General features: G+C 35.7%; 1 long non-coding RNA gene across 1 annotated transcript; it reads right to left on the reverse strand.

Annotated features, from left to right (window-relative positions):
* Positions 1-382: 382 nt before the first annotated feature.
* LOC141438022 (uncharacterized) lies at positions 383-23,628 on the reverse strand. Its single transcript, XR_012452445.1, has 3 exons — positions 23,549-23,628; positions 21,081-21,267; positions 383-1,180 (listed from the first exon to the last, which is right to left on the reverse strand). It is a non-coding gene; the product is annotated as an uncharacterized lncRNA (long non-coding RNA).
* Positions 23,629-24,211: the final 583 nt, after the last annotated feature.

Consider the following 24,211-nt stretch of genomic DNA (forward strand, 5'->3'; position numbering starts at 1 on the left):
CCCTCGGTGCGCGAGTCCGAGTCGCACTTGGCAGATTTTTTTTTAATGAACGTCTAACATAAAATTGTCATATTGACACACTATGTAAATCCTTCAAACATCGCCTCCTTCACCTGAAACAAACCTATTAAGTACTACCTAAGTAGTTACCAGTATTACATATTTAATTTTAATACTTTTCAGACCACAGGTAAAAACAACGTGACTCAAAAAATACACTCTTCTCAGGCAGTCGTTTAAAAAATATGATATATTATTTCGTGTCTAAATTATGACTCCTGCATAATGGTCCCAATTAATAAGTAATAACAGCACATTATATTTTAGTTTTATTAAAGTATAATTAAAAGCAATGCCAAGTAAAACCACTATATATTTCGCAGATCTTTTAAAAAACACGAATGAGTTACGAAAACAATCAAACTTAAAGGCTTTATGCTTAACAGTCGAAATAATTTTAATCTCACAATTAAAATAACCTGAAATTAATTACTCACACGACAATAACATGCATCCCCGTACTTAACCATGTGGGTGTTTCGGAGAAAGACCCCAGAAAACAAGTTTCCTTAAAAGTCCGGGTCCCACAACCGGCTCGTGTCGATCAGCTGCGGGGTCAAGGTCTGCCGGGTCAGGGGTGCCCCCACCCCAACGCCCAGGGTGGGAAGGAGGTGCGTGGGCGCGTTGCCATAGCATCGCCCACGCTCTGAACAGGTACTCTATCAATTACAAGTACCCGGGAATATGTGCCGGTTTTTGAGAGTTTGAGTGAAAAATGGATAGTTGTGATGTTGGTAGCCTTTGTTTGTATATCTGTTTGTGAGGTGTTTTTTCTGTCTGTGTGTGAATAATTATGGATTTATGCATATCTTAATGAAATAAACCCGATAACTCACGTCTTAAATAGAGTTTAGCTCGACATGGGTTTATTTCATTCAATATGAGTGAGTCTCAGTCACGGTAGTTTATGTCCAAAGTTATTTAGGCATATATATTTAAACAAGTTTATCCATTACTTGTGTATGTGCAGGATAGGTAGGTAAGTCTCATGCTCCAATCCATCAATGCTCATCAAGTAAGGAAGGGGAATTTATGACTATCGGGATACATTTATTATTTTTTGTACTTACACGGCAATAGAACTTGGCGGCTGGCTAGGCAGTCTTTTGTTTTGGCCGTGCTGCCGACAAAAGACAAAATTAAGCAGTTATTAGAGAAGCTTCTGTACTTGTACTTTTACTTATTCTATGGTGATACCTGCAATTTTTTGAATTTGTCGCGGTTTTGCAGGTTCATCTTTCATTAGCAGACTATATCAACCAAATAGTGTCGCATTAGGTAGGTACGACATAGAAAAAAGAAAAGCACTTTTAAACGATTTTTTTTTATTGCCTGCCCCAAAACACAAGCTTTGCTTAGGTACTTTGGGACTAGTTCAGTTGCTGTTAATTGCTCCTTGATATTTATTTTCTTTATTTATACCATTAGAAAGTACCGTCACTGAATGTCTAACTGTACAGCCTAAACCGTAGGAGCTAAAGATTTGTAATTTAGCAGACATATTTGTTGTACATCATGGAGATTATTAACATAATTATAGGTTGTACATACCTAGATAGATATAATTGAAAACGTCTTTGAGATATAGGTACTCTTGACTAATCGTGACTATTCAAGGCAAAATTTAATAAAGACTATGTACGTTCAGTGGAGGTGTGAAATGCTTCTACTGTGAAATAAATGAACTGAAAATGTCCAAAATTTCCCAATGTCGAAAATATATAAATTCCGAAACTATTCAAAATGATAGGTGATTTAAAACCCCTTTGATTATTCTTACACTATAGGTATAAAGTAAACGTCCGAATGCTCGGCTCGCTGATGCCCAGTAGATGACACCCTGCTGTCATCCCTGTTGCTATTTTTTTTGGACTCACACACCGAGGTTTCCACACACTGGATCGGTCTACTAGACCGATTAACTAAACACACTGAGAAATTTAATAAAGTACAAAACCCTGAAAGTTTTTTTTTGTTATCAAGGTTATATTTTTTGATAAGTACGGGTTTTAGGTAGGCATCTATAATTTAAGGAACCTATGTGGTTAGTTTCTAGTAGTTAGTGACGAAATAACATGACGCCATTGTGCAGCTCCACTACACTGAAAAATCTCGTATCTCAAGTTAATAGGTACGTCAGTAAAAATGAAAGAAATAGAAATATATCTTATTTGCATTAAACGTTGTAGGTACAGCTAGGATGTTACATTTATTATATTTTCAAACTTTGAAACAATGTTAATTCTTAGCTAAGTTTTTTTTTAACTAGTGACGATTATTTTGATTTCTTTTCATGTCATTTATAAAAGGTACCAAGTCAACAAAATTTTACGTATATTTTCAGTGAATTTTATACAGTTTTTATGTAATACTGGACATATAATAAAGAGAGGGACGGAAGATCGTGGGCGTGGGAAAATTGGGCAGGCTACCGATGACCTAAGCGTGTGACGTACTTCGCCTAAAGCCTTTTGATCTGAGCTTAAATTGTTAGACAATTTTAGAAAAAAAAGAACAAACAAGACCGTATCAAACTTGCGTGTTCTGTAAGATGAATATGATAACTATTAACCATTTTTTTATTTGATCCCACATGAGATGAGGTTTTGGTATTGATTTTCCTGTAATCTAAAAGAAAAAATATTTCACTATTTTTTTTCAAAATCTTTGCATCGCTTTTATGTAAGTACCTAAATATGTAATAGTTTTTTTTATGTAATAGCAGACAAACGAGCAGACAGTTCACCTGATGTTAAGTGATTACCTACTGTCGCCTATAGCGTTGGTTTTGGAAAGTGGTAAAGAAGGCAACTTTCATCTATATTCTTAAATTAATTTGAAACTATATGCATTTATACAATAATTGATTGATTTAGGGTTTACTTTGCGGAGGTCCATATAAATCATATAAAAAATAATCCTCATAGAAGAAACATATTTTCAGCATTTTTGCAAAATAATAACGTTTAGGTAAGCATATCCTACTTTAACTTGCCATCAAAAAATTGGCCGTTTTCTTTTCTCAAAATAACCATCGAAAATCAAATCCTCTTTAATTGCCGACAGAATAATTTTAATCCAAGCTTACCTTTTTTTAATTTGATCCTTACATCTTAAAGGCAATAAAAACAACCATATTTATATTGTGCTTATATTATAGGTTAATAACTAAGGCTCGCTTCGCACGTGCTCAGCCGTGGTCTCAGTGAGCAGGCACACGCACTGACCCATGCGGCCTTTCCATGGGGCGGCCGTGCATGGCTGCCCTTATATACGGGGAATTGATTTTATGAGCGTAAATTAAATAAAATACCTGTAAAAGGGCAAAGCACCTTAAGATTTACTTATCTAAGTTTTACTCACAGTATTTTAAAAATAATTAGTGCGATTCAGACTCGCGCGCCGAGGGCTTCGTACAAATTGAAAAATTACGCTTTAAGCGCTGTAGTGTCAACTGAGCCCTGGTTTTATATAGAATGTACGCAGTGGGGGGTTATTGCATTTGTGATGATTAAGACCCTCTTAATTTTTAATTTAATTTTTATTGTTTACAATTGTTGCGATAGTAATAGATATTAAGAAATGCAGAAATAGATATGAATAAATAAAGATATAATTTCAGAGATACAACCCTGCGACGGACAGGCGAACGAACAGACAGTGCAGTGATATTATTAGGATTCAATTTGTAATTTGGTAACGGAACCCTTAAAAATGATAGAGAAATAAAACTAGCTTATTCTGATTCTTTTTCCAGTGTCCTAGATGCCAAACTGAATTTTGTGACTGTAAAATTATAAAATAGACACAAAGCACTTATTATGGGAGCCTTTAGTTTATCTTAATTCTACACCTATTTTGTCAGTTTTCGTGAGGGGCACTGTGTACACTATACTATGTCTACGTATTCCGCATACCTACTAATGTTATGCTACGTAAGCGCATAACAAAACAAAATATCATTTTTATTTTTAAAATAATAATATTCTAATTTATTCAACGTCAATCCTAAATTTTTTCACCTAGAATGCAAAAATTTTGGACATGGATATATTTTTACTACTTCGACGGCATAACTGCTACAGAACAGATATTCTTGCAAAATTACAGCTCTATAGAAGAACAATCTCTAAGCTAAGCCGCGGACGGACATGGCAAAATTATAAGAGTTCTGTTTTGCCATTTTGACTACGGAACCCCGCGATGTAAATGAGCAAAAACTCGAGCCGAGTAAGACGAGACATGTCCTCCAAACACAACATATCAAAAAGGATAACGAGCTCTGTATTTTTATTGTACTGCAAAACTCTTTATTGTACATAAAAACACAAAAACCTCCTCAAAACTCCTGGCCCTACGAAGTGCAAAATTCAAACTTCATATCTTTCCGTCCCGCTGACGCTTAATATTATTGAGAGTGAATGAGAGGGACGGACGACACGAACTTCGAATTTCGCAGTTAGCCCCCCTGTTCTTTTTAAGTTCCGTGGTTACTCCAGCTGGACTATCACATTTCACTAAAGACACGTTCATAATAATCCCGACGAACCAATGACCCGCGTCAAGAGGATCGCCGGCGTCTGCGCAGGCCTTTGTCTGCGCCGCCAAGTGCCTCAAGTGTGCATTAGGTTTTACGATCTACTTTGATCAACTTATAGTGTGGCCAGTGCAGTTTGGCTTTTAAATAGTTTTAACAATTACGGCGGAGGTATTTTCAATTAAAACTAAAATTCTTTCGAATGCATTCAAATGTCTTTAGACTTAATAGCGGTTCGGATATATGTAGTACGGATAAAATATGTACCTAGTCATAAATATTTTTAATTATATTCTTTTGGCCACTTCCAGCCACAACCATAAACCTTAAAAACAACCACAGGGTGACCAGTTCGATTTCCTTTCAATGCTTATTTATTATGTTCTCTATTTGACACATTTTTCTGTTCACGTAGACATACAGAGGTTTCAGGTTTATGGTTTCCACCGATATTCAAAATTACAAAAATGGGGGGGGGATATTTGACGTAAACAGCGCTCTTATATACCTAAATCTTGGTCTTGGGTCTTAGGTGTTTAATATGTATTTAAGTATGTATCTATCTATATAATTATATTTATCCGTTGCTCAGTACCCATAACACAAGCTTTGCTAAGCTTACTTTGGGACTAGGTCAATTGGTACGAATTGTCCCGTGATATTTACTTATTTATTTAAATAAATTAAACTTTTTTTGGACGTAATTGGTGTATTCTCATTTACTAAGGACGTCCTAGTAAAAGTGGGAACAGGCGAACTTCGATCATATTTTAAGGTACGAAGGCAACAGAATTGTTCCACAACTGAATGGATTAATTGAGTGTGTGTGTGGGCGATACTTCACTCGCAAACTGTATCGGAATATCAAGTTACTTGTTTGATCAGCTACTGTTCCCCGTAATTAATGAAGTAGTCAAAAGGTTAAGCATGCATCTATATAATCAAGTAAGGGGGAAAAGGATGTACAATGAGCTATTTAAATATTGAATTAAGAAAATGTGCTGTCGCGAAAATATAATTTTTGTCAACACTTCGAGAAGGTTCTGTTTTCGACTTAAACTTCCTGAATTCTAACTTTTTTAACAGACCTACTACCTAGTACTTAAGACCTAGATGTGGGACACCAGATTCGTTACTTTATTATTATTATTTCAACATTCTTAAAATTCTTTATTCAACAAACAATTTGTGCTTCGGCCATTATTCTTAGTGTTAATTTGGGGTACACTCACTACATAAATACGAAAAACAATTGCGAAAGTCGAAATCACGAATTTCAAAATACCGATTTTTATAATTCCGAATGTTTTAAAACTCCTAACATGACTGTTCCGATTCTTCATAAATCCGATTTTTATAAATGCGAAAATTAAAAATATCCAAGGTTTAAAATTACGATTTTCAAAATTCCGAATGTTTTAAAACTCCTAACATGACTGTTCCGATTCTTCATAAATCCGATTTTTATAAATGCGAAAATTAAAAATATCCAAGGTTTAAAATTACGATTTTCAAAATTCCGAATTTTAATACACCAAACAATAAGAGGTCCGACTCAATTATTAATATCTGAAATGTCAAAAATACGAATTCCGATTAGGTACTAAAATCAATAATAAATCCCGACTTATTAACGTAAGCTATGTAAGTATGTTAGATTGGCCTAAAACAGTAGTAACTGTTATTAATTTTCAGCAATTTTCAGCAACAAGGTCGACGGAGCTCCTTTTCCGCGCAGTTAAGGCGCTTCGTACTTTGACGCAATTCTAACCTAAACTAACCTATAAAGGTCAATTTACCTAAATTGATTATCAAGAGAAGAAAGAGATTCGAAATTCAGGATTCCGAATATTAAAACCACGAAATTTGTTTTGCCGAATGCCATATTTCCGAATTAGCGATGTCATTTCGGAAAATTGATAATCGGGTACTTCGGGCCTAACATTTCGTGTTTTTCATTCTTCAGAGTCATAATAATCGGATATTAAAAAAATCGATATTTTGAAATTCGGAAAAATAATTTTCGTGTTTTTAAGCAATCGGAATTTAACTTTTGGAAATCGGAATTAGCAAATTCGGAATAAAATATTTCGGAGTATTTGGGTGTTCCGGTTAATTTGTTATTTATAAAGTAAATAGGTACGAGTACGCAAGGACTAAACAGGGTATGTATTTTTTGTTATGTTCACAGATAAACAAGTCAATTACGATCCGATTCCAAAACAAGTAAGTAATTTTGGGAATCGCCATAGGACTTCAGTAAAATCCGGAATCCTTCTAGTTAATTTTAGTCATAAATTACAAAAACTTAAAAACTATCGCAAAAAATTAATGCTGGTACGGTGTAAGCGACAAATTGAAACATGTTTTGCATTCTGCAGAATCGAATAAGTATTAACCTTATTATCACCCTGTGGTTAATTCCTACTTATATACTCACATACAAGCTATTCCAACATCAAACACTGCATCATCCCTCATCAAAGAAAAGAAAATTATTCATATTTCCATACTCTATTGGAAAATGATAATGTAGCATTACTTAATTGAATGTCATTAAGTTTGCGGTCTATCATTTAGCTACTTAAACGCTGTATTCTTTGCTTTGAACGTTGGGCGCAAATTGTTTTTAATACCTGTAATATTTTACCTTTGTATGAGCTCAGTCTTAAGGAAGTCGTGATATTGGCGGGCCATTAATAAGTTTTATTTACGGAAGTTTACTGAGTTGATTTTATATTTATTCAGAAATTCAGTAGCATCACTTTATGACAGCTAAAACTAATTTTAATCCATTGTGATGGAACCAACCAGTTGAAGAGGTCAAATATAACAGATCACCAAGTTATACAACTCGTTAATATTTAAAGCGGAAAACAACGAATGTATGTACCTATTGCACTTCTATGATAATCAAGATGTATGTCTAACAAATTAAAAGCCTTTAGCTCCTGTGTTTGGCATGCATAATCGTCTTATAATCAGTCACCTTTTTATCTTATACTTAGTAGGTACGAGTATACCCGTAGGTATGCGAATCCATACTAATCCATACTAATATTATAAATGCGAAAGTGTGTTTGTGTGTTTGTCCGCCTTTCACGCCATAACGGAGCGACGGATCGACGTGATTTTTGGCATAGAGATAGTTTATGGGCCCGAGAGTGACATAAGCTACTTTTTATACCGGAAAAATGCACAGTTTCCGAGGGAACAGCGCGCGATAACCGAATACCACGCGCAAAAGATAGTTGGATATAAGTTTTAATACTTGATCTAAATGCTGAAATCAGGTTCAAATAACCTAGCAGGTAAAGCAAGTATCGGCGCTTACTGTTGCGTCACGACATGCTAGCATACTTACTTCTTTGTAAGTCGATGCCTCCGTTATTGAATTATTGAGGCGTCGTGTTTACTCAAGTTGCGGATCGATTGTGAGGGAGGAAAAGTCATACAGAATTTGACGAAAAATGTCGGTGTTCGCGTATTCGTATGAATCGCAATCTATACACCTAAAAGAAGCAATTGATTGAAAGATGATTGGCTCACTGACTGATTTAAGTACACAGTCCAAATTTTAATTAGGCTTCGTTTTCTTCACGTAGGCGAGTATTAAGGATGGTTTTTTTGGAAATTTAACCCCTCATCATCATCATCATCAGCCTATGTTCGTCCACTGCTGGACATAGGCCTCTCCCATGGCACGCCACTGAGCACGATCCTCGGCTACTCTCATCCAGCTCTTGCCAGCCGCCCTGCGAAGATCATCGCTCCACCGAGTCTGAGGACGTCCTACGCTACGTTTGCCGATCCGTGGTCTCCACTCAAGAACTCGTCTACCCCACCGGTTATCGATTCTTCGGGTTATATGGCCAGCCCATTGCCACTTCAGTGCCATTTAACCCCTAAACGGTAGTAATAAAATAAATTAGTATAAATGTTTTCAGAAAATTTAAACCATAGACGCTACACATTTTTTTTATTTCAGCTATCCGTTGTAAAATCGACACCTAAAAGTATCGAATGAGAAATACAATGTTGTATGAAAAGCTGCAGGTGTAAATGTTTTTGGTCAAAATTAACTAAAGGAGTGGAATGTTCTTGGAATGTTGGTGCAGTGGTCTCAGAGACCCCGGACTATGGAAATCAATTTGCATTTTTCCTGCACGCTTAGCTCTTTTATTTTTGCCATTTACCCTTTATGTATGATATGTAAGAAAATAGGAGACCCACTTGCTCGTTTGTCACCCAGTCGAATAATAAAAAAAGGGTTTTTTTTAATTCTTACATGATAGGGAGTTGAACTACCTAGACAACATAATCATCCAAACACTGGCAATTCTTTCGGATTTCGTTTCTATAGAAATATAAAAATATTGTACACCTACTCCGTATATTTCTAGGCCTTTTCTACAGAATATTTAGTGAATCAAGAACTTAGCAAACACAAGAAAGCAAGAAATTTTGGCAAGAAATTGTGAATAGCAAACAAAACAAGGTTAAGCATATCTTTGTGCGACGGTTAAACCTACCTCCTTAAATAAAAATTGTATATCTACCTACTCAGAGTAAAATATTAAAATTATAATTATTGTATCCATTCATTCCAAATAATCAAGTAAAATTAAGAAAGCCGTGGTGGCCGAGAAAGCCGTGGTGGCCGAGTGGTTTGACCTATGGCCTCTCAAGCAGAGGATCGTGGGTTCAAACCCCGGCTCGCACCTCTGAGTTTTTCGGAATTCATGTGCGAAATTACATTTGAAATTTATCACGAGCTTTACGGTGAAGGAAAACATCGTGAGGAAACCTGCACAAACCTGCGAAGCAATTCAATGGTGCGTGTGAAGTTCCCAATCCGCACTGGGCCCGCGTCATTCTGAGAGGAGGCCTGTGCCCAGCAGTGGGACGTATATAGGCTGGGATTATTAAGTAAAATTATAAACATTGACTGCAACAATCCTATTAATTAAGGATTAGTAGTTAATTAATGAAATGTACGTGTATTTTTTTATTAAAATAAACAGCTTTTTTTTTAGCCTCCACAAGATGAGAACCTAAGAAAACTCTGACCTTTCCACGTGATAAAAATACGCAACGCACGACATCTCCTGAATTATGCGCAAAAAATCCAAAGCATATAACAATAGTATTAACCAGTAACCAAACTAAAACAAATTGTCGACCTAATGTGCTGTACATGTGGGTGGAATAGAGCTAGAATTTATGTAGTAAATACAAAGGGTCAAAATGCATTGTTCGAAGGCTTATTACTGGTTTTTTTCTGTTCATCCGTCCATCCGACCGATTTCGGTCACGGTGACCGCTTTAACTTCTAATCATTACTGCGCTGATGCGCCTTAAGGTGGCTCTAGTAGATAATCTTGGCAGTGATCCTTCGGGCGTATTTTGGGTTCGTAAACAACACCGCTCTCATAGCCATAGGGAAGGCTTGTTATGGTCGAGCCTTTATATTTTCTCGCTTGGTATCGTAATATCCCAGATTAACCATTCGCATTTTTCAAACAAATATCTGCCCCTACCCCAGGACCTTAAGCTTTCCGGTCATCAATCGCGTATGGCGCGAAATGTCTCAGGTGTTATTTGTAGATGTTTTCATTCAATTTCCCGAACCATCGATCAACAAGTGGCATATTCGGAGTACGAGGGTGAGTGGGAAGCTGTGTATAAATAATAACACTTTTATCCTTGTAGAACGGGATTTTGTACACTCATGTGAACCTGAGTTTGGGTTGTTTATTATTAGGATTCCGTACCTTAGCACTCTAAAGAAAAGGTCATAAACCGATCAAGGAAGGCATCAATGGGGATTAATAAAAAATATTGATCCAAGCACCCACAGAGGTAGAATGTATGCTCCTCTCCCGGCTTTCCAGCAAATGGTTGAAGCAAGACTCTGTCGGTAGATAAGAAACTGTCTCTGTCCTCCCTTTTTAGTCGTCCATAATGGATTTTAGCCGACTGCATGCCTAAAAAAAACCGCATTCAAATCGGTCCACCCGTTTAAGAGCTACGGTGCCACAGACAGACACAGACACACAAAGCGGTCAAACTTATAACAACCCTCTTTTTGCGTCGGGGGTTAAAAAGGAAAAGAGCAAATACCTAGTGTATTTGGCTCTTAAGGCAAATGAACCCAAAAAAAACGGAACCCTACTAATGTCTGCCCGTCATTGGGGCTAAAAAATTCTCACCAACCAGTAAAAAATTACTCCACACTGGCCCGAAACATTCTAATTAGAAACAGGGCTCTGCTAACACTGGATTTTTCTAAATAACGCAAAACGCACGAATATGTACAGAACCGACAGCACGCGAGTCTGACTCACACTTGTCATTCTTTTACCGTAGGAGGTGTTGTGTAGATTGACGCATTTATACCAGAAATGTGAAACCGTCTGCGTATGGGGTTATAGCCTTAGTAAAAACTCACTTTGATGTTCGTAGGGTACGGTGCCTGTCCTCAAACTCATACAAGTTGTTATAATATGATAATCTCAATAGAAGAGTATTTTGTACACTGATCAGCCTTTTAAAACTCCTAACAGTCCTAACTCATGACAACCTCCTTTCTCATAATTAGGTAACTACTAAAGCAACCGGGATTTATCATATAAAAATATATGTTCAAAATTACTCGACGTTACGGTCACATTATAGCGGTTTATAGCACGTGTCGATTGAAGTATAGTATATATTTTCGTTTAACTACGCGAGTTTTTCTAACTACCCCCTCGTAATGTTAAAACGCTAAGATAATTTTAAAGGTATACGAGTAATTTACGTGATTGTGACCCAGTTCTTTCTCTTTGTGTCTCACGCATCTAGATCGAACTGTCAGAAACACAATACTAAATGCTAACCGTTTCGAACTCTATAAAAGGGGACCGCCCTCCTTCCTACATCAAAAAACATTTATGGTTCATACTGACTTATCTGTCTTGGACGTGCGGTCTCGTGTAGTAATGTAGTGCATCGGAGGATAACATCCAATCTTTCTACACATTTCAAATCTATTGCTATGTACCAACTCATATCATTATTACGACAGCAGTCATGTATCATTCATAGTCATAAAGCAGCGCGTACGCATGGGGCGGGTCTCTGATTGGCCAATGACGGCCATTACAGCTGTATAAGGAAAGCACGCGGCCGTATCGAGTTTCAGCGCGCCGAGCATAGATCATTGTGTGCGTGCGCGAGTGACGCTTAGACAGTTGAGCAGTTATTTTCTATGTTAAAAAGAAAGCTTGAATAGATAAAAACAATAGTATGTATACCTAAGTAGGTATACAAATAACACACGTATTTGTATATAGGAAATTAAATAAAACTTTCTGAAAAATAACCTCTATTTATTTATGACTATTAAAAATTATGACAAATATTAAATTACATTATAAATGACTTTAAAAATTATGCGACTAGATACGCGTATTAGCTTTATTATTTCAAAATCTTGCACCAACACCTGTTTCTCCGTACTCGGGTAAATAACATCGCCCAATGTCTAGTTTGACCACCCATGTCACTCCGCAGTTTACGTTCACGTGTTTGGTAAACGAGATAATGGCAGTTGCTTCCGTTCTATAATTTATTGGATAAACCAGTCATCTTGATAGCAACACGTACTGAAATGGTGTGAAGTTGACGGTAATGACGGGTGCGTTAAAGATTTAAATTGTTGATTTCATTAGAATAATCGTTATTTGTAAAAATAAAATAAAAAGTTTTATTAATTACTACATATGCCTATACCTATATCATGTATATATATCACGCTTATAATTGTTTATTTGTTTTAATTATAACTATACTTAAATCAAATCCCCGCTTACTAGCAGAATATTAGTTCTGAAATTCATATTGGTATTAAAATATAAAGACAGGTGGGTGCTTTGTAAGTTTTGTAACTTGGAAACATCTGATCGGAACTTCGCGAATCAATAACAAGTTCAAGGTTCGAGAAACTTCCATAAATGTATAGATCAGATTTACGGTATGCGGAAGGTCGTGCCCAATATTTTTAATCAAATATTTGTTGTGACTTTTACAAGTTATGTAATGTGGGTTTTACGCTCCCGGCCTTGTCAACGTTTTATTATTTGCAATAGAATATACGAAAATCAGTACCCATTTAAGTAGTATTGGCTGATTCTAATAAAAGTGGCATGGCAGGCTAAAGTTAATTTAAAAAAATATATATATGTTTTTTTACTTTTTTTGCATAAAAACAGCTTCTTGGTATTTCATTTGTTACAAATATGTTAAAGGGAACAAATTATTCCTAAAAACTTAAGAGTTATGGGTTCTTGAAATATTGATGAAGCAGGCTAAAGTTAAATTAGACAGGCTAGTAGTGAAAAGTTACCAGGTTAAAGATAATTATATCAAAAATGAAAAGATATGTATCATAAACTTAAGAGGCTGTTTCACCATCCATTGATTAGTGTGAACTGGCGGTTAGGTGTGATGCCGTCTCTATTTGTTTTGTTCGAATAGACGGAGACGGCATCACATTTAACCGTCGGTTAACGCTAATCAATGGATGGTGAAACAGCCCCTAAATGTAATTTCTTAAAAAATTATAAATCTCTTGGAGGCATATACATATAAGAAAATAAAATTATTTCAAAATTATTCATATTTTGTACAGGGTTATTTGTAATTTACTAGCATCCTTTTAACACTAAACTCCTACCACTTAAACAAATGTTTTTTGTTTTACGACTTTTTAAAATGGAGCCGTAAAACGAAAAACATTTGCTAAATCATGTATAGTTTTTATATTTCCTTCCTATTTTCTTCGCTGATATTGTTCTTTATGTTTCCTTTGGAACTCAGCATAGAGTTCTGGATTTCTTTTTATTTTTTCGTATCTTTTCTTTTCGTTCTCCCTTTTTCGTGCTAACCTCTCTTCTCTTGACTTTTGTTTAGTTTTTGGTTTCCCCATTACATGTCGGCCCTAAAATATTACGAATTAATTACAATACAATGCAATCAAATCAGTCCCTCCGATGAAATGAATGACATCAGATAGTAAAAACTGGCCAAATAAGAACGTACCTAGGCAAAATAACACGAAAAAATTCGTTTTAAACAAGTAACGACACCACTATTAACTGTAAAAATTTTAGTTATAAACAGGATCACCATGATTGTTTTTTTTAATTTTCAAGCCAATAGTTTCACTTTTAGAGGGGGGAGGGGGACACACTCCAAAAAAATTTTGCAACAGCTATATTTACGCAAAATTACAGCTATAGTACTAATGGATCTAGTGCGGATAGATAAACAGACACAAAGTGAAATTATAAGTGTTTAGTTTAATAAAAAGCAATTCTCTACATTTACTTTGGTAGAACACTGTTAGTACTACTTAAAAAAAAGTCCACAAAGTTATTCTTAGAAATTATATGCAATTTTTAAATAAAATAATTTATAGTTCACTTTTTTCTGCCATGAGTCACTTTAGTCTGTGCTTCAGTTACAGATTAAAGTGACACAGATTAAAGTGAAAAGTGGATTCAAAAGACATTTACTCTAAAACCGTCAAAAATATGAATGTGCCACTCTTAATAACGTAAGTAAATACGTCATAATATCACATTAAAATGATTATCTAATAACGTCCCGTATAAATAACATAAAATAATCGAGACAATGTAAAGTTAACATACCCGTTACAAACTCCAGTTTGCCGCCTTCGATCACTAATCGCCACAAAACTATGACAGAAGGTCTCTAACCGTTCCGTACGGCGGCGAGCCAGATATTGGCCGAATGTTTACCGATGATTAAGGTGTGTCTATCATTCTCCGCGTGCGAGTGAGACCCAACAATGCGAACACACAGACTACAGTGAAAAAATCGCTGGACAAACTTTGAGTCTGAATATTGACGTATAAAAATGATTTATTTAGGACCGTATTATTATTAAATGAATATCGTATTATTGTTTTTGCAATATATTATAAAATATAATTTGTGAAATAGTACACAAATAATTCACAGGCCTAAAACCGGGAGCATGTCCCTTTTGGACAAGACAGACTACAGTGAAAATCGGTACTTACATTTATTTATTTTTTAAAGTAATAAGGTTAAATAAATAAAATGGCCTGGCCTCGGTGTAAAAGGTCTATGTTTACATATATCAATTTTTATTTTTTCTGAAAAACGTATATTTAATGTACTTTGTATTCAAAAACTCATTGGCAGAATATAATGCCACTTTTATTAGAATCACCCTATTACCGAGTGTTTAACTTGTCCATTTTCCGACGATAGGTTACACGGTATATCAATCCAATTATAAAAAGTGTAAACGAACCGATTTCAATTTTTTTTTTTGTATAAACAATCACTGGATCGCATCAATAACACATTAATCAGTAATTTGTGTCTTCTACACGTCTAATCACTTTTTTCACCAAAATTCACTTAATTTCAATATTTAAATTTCATTTGAAAAATATTGATCAAAATGTGACGTTATGTCTTGAATAAAACATGACAATGTGTTTCATCTGTAGTGCAATAGACTTGCGTAGAGATGGTAGAAAAATTGATATTTTAAAAATCGATTAATGCTCGATTGAATAAGCGATTTTACTTATTTACCTTAAATTAAAAATAGTTACTGCTTTTATAATTGAATAGTCTTTGAAATTAACTCAAGTATTGTAAATAATAAAATAGACAAAAATACTTTGATCTATTCAATTAATAAATTAATCGATTTACTGAACAGATTATTGTTTTGCGGGTTCTAGGTTCTAGGTTTTCACATGACTAAATGTCTGTGGTCGGGTTCATGGCGTCTTTGTTTACACTTTTCATAAATTGGATTGAAATAAAATATAGGTACTTATTAAAGTATCAGTTTGAACAGTATTGATTAGCCCGAAGAATTGCAAAACTGAAGTGGCAGTGGGCGGGGCACATTGCTCCCAGGACTGTTGGCCGATGGGGTCAGAAGGTTCTCGACGGGAAACGAGCTGTCGGTAGGCCTCCAACAAGATGGAGCGATGACCTGGTTAAGATCGCGGCATCGCGGTGGATGTGGAAAACACAAGACTGGTCTGAGTAGAGAGCCTTGGGGGGAGGCCTATGTCCAGCAGTGGACGTCTTTCGGCTGACATGATGATGACGATGATGATAATGCTTGATTTCAAAGCTAATGCATCGGGTGCTAACTTTCACATTTATGGCCTCAGGCATTTTAATCTTTTTTGTTATTTTTTTTATTTTATTATTTTTTTCCACCCTGAATCTCCAAATTTATATAGGACCAACTTCGAGGTAGGTATACCCTATCCAATAAAAAAATAATTATCAAAATCGGACTACTCTGTAAAAAGTTATGTATGTGTGGTCATATGCACGTTAGAATCAGTGAGTGAACAATCAATTATCCCCTGTTTTCCTTCGATTAGGGTTGGATTTTTTTTCCAAATTTATATAAGAGCAATTTTAAAAGAATATAAGTTCTTTCCAATAAAAAAAGAATTATCAAAATCGGACGTCTTTGTAAAAAGTTACGCGTGTACCTCCTACATGTATATTTTTATTTAAAAAACAATACAATGACTCTTTATTGTACACCAGAAATACCAACCATTTACCTATTTACTTGACCTTACTTACAAAAACCTCTGTCAAAGACTAGGAAAAACACAGTAGTTCAGAGAGGTAATACGGCCAGATTCTTAGGTATTATATAATAAGTAATACCCAAGACTTGGATACTTGGGTATTATAATATATTTGGTCAATTTGGTAATATATATTTTTTTCATCAAAAATTTATTTATTTCCATAAATTACAAAAGGTCAGATAAATAGATACGATACAAATACAGCCAGTGAAATAAACTGCCCAGCTTCATACTATGCGCAAAGGCATATACTAGGCGCAAAGATGCCGCATTGCCCCATTGAATCGCGATGGACTACCTTTTCATCAGAATTTAATTCGTTTGTCTTTAATTATTATCTTTTGATAGTATTCTATTATTTTTCTAATTTAGACGAAGAAATAAGTAGTGTAGAAATTAGTTCCTAAATTTCGAAATAAAACCGAACAACAATGTAACTATTGCGTCGTCGTACTCGCTTGACATAGATTTTTTATAATAATAGAGATAATCTCAATAAGAAATACATAGCATAAATTAAGTTTAAGTACTGCGTGCGTTGAGAAAAAACAAATGCATCACACCCGCCATGGCGTGTAAACAAACGCGCGCGTGCGAAAGATTATGTGCGGGTCACGCAGACGCGCATAAACGTATACCTAAACATGTAACAGTCATTATATAACGACAGTGAATCGTTTTGTAGTGTAAAAGTAATTAATATTTATAATCAGGATATACTCGTATTAAGTTTTGAAAAGACATTTTCCACTTAATTTTTTTACTTTGTTTTTACTGTGGAAGCTATGAAATAATAATTTTATAGATAAATTATGAGACTTTATTTAGAAAGAAAGAAAGAAAGAAAGAAAATACATTTATTCGGAACAGTGACAGAATAATTACATAAAAGAAAGAGAAAAAAAAAACAGTGTTACTGTTCACGAAACGGACCCACCTCAGCATAATGCCGGCTCAAGAGCTGGCGCTGGTCTTCCGGTGGACCGTGAAATATTTACATAATTTGAGAAATGTGGCTTGATAGGACCTCTTTCAGGCTGCGATCTATGCGAAATTTCATTTTGAAACCTACCATGACCATCATTTTGTTAAAGTGTTTGTCTCAAAGGGCCGGCCACGCACCTGTGACACCCCTTGTGTTGGCAGTTGACCATGGGCGGCGGTGATTACTTCCCATTAGGTGACCGTTAGCCCCCTCTTATAAAAAAAAATTTAAAAGATAATATTTGGAGAAGACCTGCATATAGGTTGTTACTAAGACCGCGTGGTAATTACGGCCGAGATGAAGAATTTTGAAAACAAATCACTCTTTTTCTTTGGGCTATTGTGTACCTAAATATCACTTTGTGCCACTTTACAAAGGCGACATAGAATGAGGTTGCCAATCTACATTTGTGTTACTCTCTGTCGAAACGTGAGCCAAACGCGCCGAGGGCGGGCGGCGGGGACTCGGGCGCATATGCTCGTATATGGACTGCGTAGGAGCATTACAATATCAACCGCTTACTTTCACAACCTCTCATAACAGCTGCGCGATCGACTTAAAATTAAAACCATATACTCCACGCACTAAGGCACATTTCTATACTACAATGTTGAGTGAGATGAGAATTATAAATGTTTCAGTATGGTACATTTTAACGTTGCGTGAATTTAATGTATTATTGTTTTCTTAGTACGCGTGTTAATAATGTAATCAAGCTAGTTAAATTCATAGCACATAATTAGTGTTTCATTCAATTATTAGACGCTATGTTCCAATACAAAGTACGGTAGGTAATAAAATTATGAGTATTTTTTTTAGTGTGAATTGCACCAAGTAATTTTAACGATAAACAATTTCAAACCAATCGTTAAACTAAAGGGACTTGATGACCGATTTGACATCGGTTATGGTAACCGTCACATTTATTTATTTATTAAAACAACCGCGGTGGTCTAGTTTGCGGTTTAAATCCGGGTTTAAATCCGGGATTGTACCTCTGAGTTTTTGAAATTCATTTATGAAATCACATTCTTTACCACGACTTTTACCCGCGTGGAACCTACGGGTTAAGGCCTTCCATTCGAGAGAAGGCTTGTGCCCAGCCGTATGCGCGTATGTAGACGAGATGATTATGATGATGATTTTTTTTGACAGGGAAAAAGTGCTTCCACTGAACGTATCAGATTAGTTTATTACAATTTAATAAATATCGATAATTGTTTGTTTGTTTGTTTGTTTATACTCTTTATTGTACAAAAAGAAAAAAACAAAAAGGTTACATAAATAAAAGTAAAGTGTTAAGTACGAAGGCGGACTTGTCCCTGCAGGGATCTCTGCCAGTCAACCTTTGAGTGGTAGAGGAGCAATCAAAAAACAAGGATCGACAAATAGAGCAAAACATTTGAATAAATATAAATGCATATGTAAACCTCAAATACAATAAATATATAAGCCATATATAAAAAAATAATATATCTATAACTAAATATAATAATTGTCATCTCATCTCCGAGATGTTCAAAGTTAAATAGGTTAACCTTTTTAATCATCCCTTATAAGTTATCCTTACCACTGCCATACCCTTATCCCTGTAAAACTTAGAAATGTAACCCGTGTAGTTTTTATTTTTAACTGTATGTTTGTTTCTAGGTACCTTTAAGAAGCTATGGTTACTTTTATACTTTGTCGTTTTACAGCCACGTACTTAGCGCCATACAAGATTGACAAATGTGTTAATGTGACAGAGTAAAAAAGTAACCAGCTACTTTTGATGCTGGTACGCAACGCATCAGTTGTTTTCGTACTATTTTCTTGTTGAAGTAGCTATAAATGATTTCAATGCAGCATACACCATCGCGGCAATCGCGGCACACCTGAAAGTATACGCGACACACCGGTTGAAAACGTCTGCCCTAGTTTAATCATCGAAATCAAGTGATGTTTGTCTCAATATTCTAGCCAGCGTTCGCAATAACAACCTAATTCTCGCGACAATCCTCTCGCTCCTAGTAGGAAGACGACAGCGATATAGGTCGCGTAACTGGCGGCGTGCCAGCGTTACTCAGCGGTGGACTGTGGTAAAGGTTACTTGGTAATTGGGATTTTTGACAGGTTAAGAAGAAAACAATATTATACAAAATAAGTTTCTATTAAAATGATCAAAATTCTTTTCCCTGCATTTCTCTCTTTTAAGAAAGAAAGAAGAAGAAAGAAATCATATTCGTGACAAAGTACGAAATAACAAAACGAAATTAAAATTTAAAAAAGTCTACAAAGTTTAAAGTAGGTGGTGGTGGTAGTGATGATGGTAGGTGGGTACTAGGTTTAATAATAATAATAATAATAATAAATGTTTATTGAGAAAATAATGTTACATAAATTACTGCTTACATACTATTGAAACATTAGGTACTTACAGAATAAAACAGTAGGTAAGTAAGCGTCATCTGACCCCCGTACTAGTGTTAACTGTATCACGGTGGGTCAGGATTCCACGTCCTTATCAATTATGTTTTAACACTCATGCTAATCCTAGATATGTTCGTAATACAAAAGTAAGTTCGTAGTACAAAATGTAAAGTATGGTGGGTATCACAATAAAATAATAGTGGGTACACAATAGTCTAGTAACACGGCCGCCAGAACCAGTCCGACTTGAAGTTTAAAGTAGTTTAGTCTGTTTAGTAGGTAAGTCTAGTTTGTTAGTCTTCTAACTAAGAAATAAAAAAAACGTGGTGCCATTGTTTGTCGTTTTCGGTGTAACTATATTAGAAAAATTATAAATTCCACTCTGTCCCATACTAAAAACTCTACTCCGTCACATTTATTCGGAGACAAAAAAAAAACAATGCAACGAAAAGAATTTTGACCCAAAAATTTCATTTTCCATACAAGCTTATTTTGCTGACTGTACCTACCTTTTTAATGACTGTACTTGATATGTCATCCAAACTACATTTCCGTACTAAACGTTAAGTCGATGCCATTAAGCGCTGAAGAGTTCTGTTGTGCGGAGACAAGGCCAGATAACAAAAATTTTGCGATTTGATTATTGTATTATCACCGAATTTTCATAAATAAATATAAATTTCAGCTCAATCTAATGGAGTAGTATTCTGTGTAAAAAAATATTCTCCCATTTAGTGCGTCAGGTTACATTTTCAGAAAATATTGCAAACGTTTCTTTTCTTTTGTCAATCAAACAAAAAAATACAAGGTGTGATGTCACTCAATTTCATTATTTCGGGTGCTCTTTACCAGCCCGGATAATACCTCCATGGAAATACCGACCCTTTTTTTTGTATACACTCCCATAGAGAAGCTCTTTTCAGTTTCTATGAGTGTGTACAAGAAAAACGGTCGGTATTTCCATGTCGGTATTATCCAGGCCGGTAAAGAGTGTCACCCATTATTTCTGTTTAATTGACAAAAGAAAAACACGTGTCAAATATGTTCTAATAATCAAAATGACAGACTGATTAGATTTTTCTAAGATACTTTAGCGTCTTCCGTTTGTCAAAAATGTTTTGCAAGCCAGAACGTACCTACACACACGTGAAGTTAAATAAAAGCTGGCAAAATGGGCCTGGTGAATCTTGGCTTCATTGATTTATCATTTGATATGTGTTATAGGACTGGGCAGTACACATCTGCAGTATGCATCTGGATCACTGGGCTACACTTATCACTGATTGGCTTCCATGCGGTTACCGGAGCAGAGGCACCTAGGAGGAGATGGTGGGACGATTTAGACCGGCGAGGTTTAACCAAAAGTAGAGACGAATGAAAAACATTACAAGCTAAATAAAAATGTGATCACCTGACAAATAAAGTTTCTGTTTTCCCTTCATCGAGTCTCTAATGTTTTCTGCCGTATCCTTGGGCTGACATCACCGCCATTCCAGCAGTCAGCACCAATATTTCACAGTAGCTGGACATTTAGCTGCATATTAATTTCTTTTCACTGTTGCTGACGTCGTCTTCACACGCTAGTGATCCCATTTATTCTGGAAAATTACAGACTCAATAGGGAAAACGGCCAATTGCAAATGGGACTCGTGCACAGTTCTGTAGTCACGAACAAAATCGACTCACAGTTCATCGGTTTTATTATAGTACATTTGTTGATTTGCAACATTTGTTTTTTCTATTATCATTCCAAGTTTGAAGTTTGTATGTTAAACCTTACAGAGATACAATGAGAAGAAATTTTTAATTTTATTTTATTTTTAAGTGACTAATAAATCTATCACTACCTCCACGATCTCAGTAAATGGCTTTGGTAGACAAACAGCCGTTCCGTTCTCTGTACAACGAAGTCATACAATAAGGGCTCCTATTTTCCTTTTGAGATACGAAACCTTATAAATGAAAAGAGAATTCCTTCCAAATCACAAAGCTTGGTCGTCATTGTCTTCTCGCCTACATAAGCACACTTGGCACAGGAAACATAAATATTATGAACCAGCCAATAGGTGTGTCAGATTTTTGGCTTACAAAATTATTGCAATAAAATAAAGTAATATGAGAAGGTTCTTTGATTGCAAGTTATAAAATCTAAAAATAGGTACAATCAAAAGCCTGATGTATAATTTTGACGAAAATAACGTTTGAACTAGTTTGCTTTAACGTCTCAATTTCGCATACAAAATCTGTCACTTGATTGCGATCGCGAGGATGCAGGGCAGCCTCTGGTGTGCCCGTGGATGAAGATGCCTGGCTTTAATTATTGTTTTACTAGACTTTACTCACAACTTCGCAAGCGAAATCCAATAGATCCGGTATTTGAATTAAAATTCCGGGATTTTACCAAATTCTTATGGAAATTACCAAAAATGACATTGTAGATTTCATGAACATTGCACATAAAATATCCATGCCCTTGGGAATATCGGGATAAAAAGTAGCCTCTGTGTTATCCAGACATTCAGCTTTCTAATTATAATCCAAATGCGTCCAGCTGTTTTGGCATGAAGAAGTAACAAACACACACACACACGATATTTCTTCCTGTGTATTTGACGTGTAGTTTAAATGTGAATGAAGGTAGGTACGAATACTCGTACCCACCCTATAGTAAATTACTTGCAGCAAAGCATTTCGAATTTAAAATAGTTTTAAAAATACGTAAAACACCACAAAATTATTCACGGCAACTTTTTAAATTCTAAATAAATTTTGCAACTTGCCCTAACATACGTACCATAATAAATTAGTCGTAGTCAAAATTGCACCTTCAGCTGATTTGATTTAAAGATAATTTCTAAAAACTCTCAAATTAACATAGACTATCGATACGCAGCGAAGTCTATGACCTAAAAATCTCGTTCTACGCGTCACGGAAACATCTTGGCAAAAGTTTTCAGCGCGAGTGTTTATTATTTCTGGCATACTTAATGAACAATCTGTTTGATTTAACTAGTTCGGTAAGTGGTTAAATGGAATCGGTTGAAAATTAGACATGATTCACATTCGTTTATTATTTGTTATCAATGAAAATTTCAGTTGATAACAATGCGTTGTAAAATAAAAAAAATAGTCACACAAATAAAATGATACAACAATCGCACATTTTTTTTATTCGACTGGATGGCAAACGAGCAAGTGGGTCTCCTGATGGTAAGAGATTACCACCGCCCATAGACACCTGCAACACCAGGGGGATTGCAGATGCGTTGCCAACCTAGAGGCCAAAGATAGAATACCTCAAGTGCCAGTAATTTCACCGGTTGTCTTACTCTCCACGCCGAAACACAACAGTGCAAGCACTGCTGCTCCACGGCAGGATTAGCGAAAATATAATAAAATAAAAGTTATTTTGGGATTATCATCATTGTTTCCAGAAAGCGAAGGAACACCACACCCTCCGGTCAAAAGTCAGAATGCAGGATCAGACACACATCAGTAAGATTAGGAATATAAGAGAACAACTGATTCGCTATGTCTGCCAAAAATACATATTTATAGGCACAAAACGTTTGAAATTTTGCATCGAGAATCAAGATCTTCGGTAGAATCACACTACACCTAAATAAATATCGACGAAAACTGAAAGTGCTCCTTTAACTGTTTGTTAGTATCCAAATAACGCCTCTTTATTGAGTACCACAGAAAAATAACAACACAAAATTTAACAAACTCCAAAAGTGAAGTCAGCACGAGCCAGCAATATCTTAACCCTAAACCATGCAAACGAAATTTAGACACTTTTATATTAATCATAAGCAGACCAAATGTTAGTGCGTAATATGCCAATAATTATGAATAATTATTGTCTGAAATTCTAACCTGTTTACCGAGACGTAGGTACGTCGACATTTGGCTAGACGTCAGCTCGAGGTCATCGCCTCATAGCATCTACATTATCGTGTTAAGTACAGTCAGGAAAGTTTAGATGTAGGGATTCAATCCCTTGGAGGGCAAAGTGCGGTGGCTTGGACACGTGGATAGGTTAGGAGAGGATCGAACCATGAAAAGAACGTACATGGGACGACCAAGTGGACGAACCGGTTAGTCGGCGCAGGTACCACTGAAGGACGAGGTCCAGAGAGACTTTTCGTATCTCGGGGTCAAAGGCTGGCAAGAGCTGGCCCAAGATCGTAAAGTGTGGTGTTGTCTGGTGGTCTGGCCAAGACCCACTTCAGGTTACTGCGCCCAGATAGTAAGTAAGTAGAACTATTTAGTTCCCTCTGTGCTATTCCACACGAAAACATGGTTAAACGAAGGGTTTTATTTTTGCTCATTTGACTACTGAACCCTAAAAACGGCGACATTGATTGGCGAAGAGCTGGCAACTTTTTTTTACTTAATCTTCATTTGTCTGTTGTTTCTGTGTTTTCGACTCAGTTGAAATTTAAGAAAGGTGCAGAAGTATTTGGGTTTGAATTATCAAGTGGTCAAGATAAATCATCCTCCTGCAAACGATGCCAAAAGCTTAACAATACTGTCTGT

This window comes from Choristoneura fumiferana, chromosome 18 (genome assembly GCF_025370935.1).
Source record: "Choristoneura fumiferana chromosome 18, NRCan_CFum_1, whole genome shotgun sequence".
Taxonomy (NCBI): Eukaryota; Metazoa; Arthropoda; class Insecta; order Lepidoptera; family Tortricidae; genus Choristoneura; species Choristoneura fumiferana.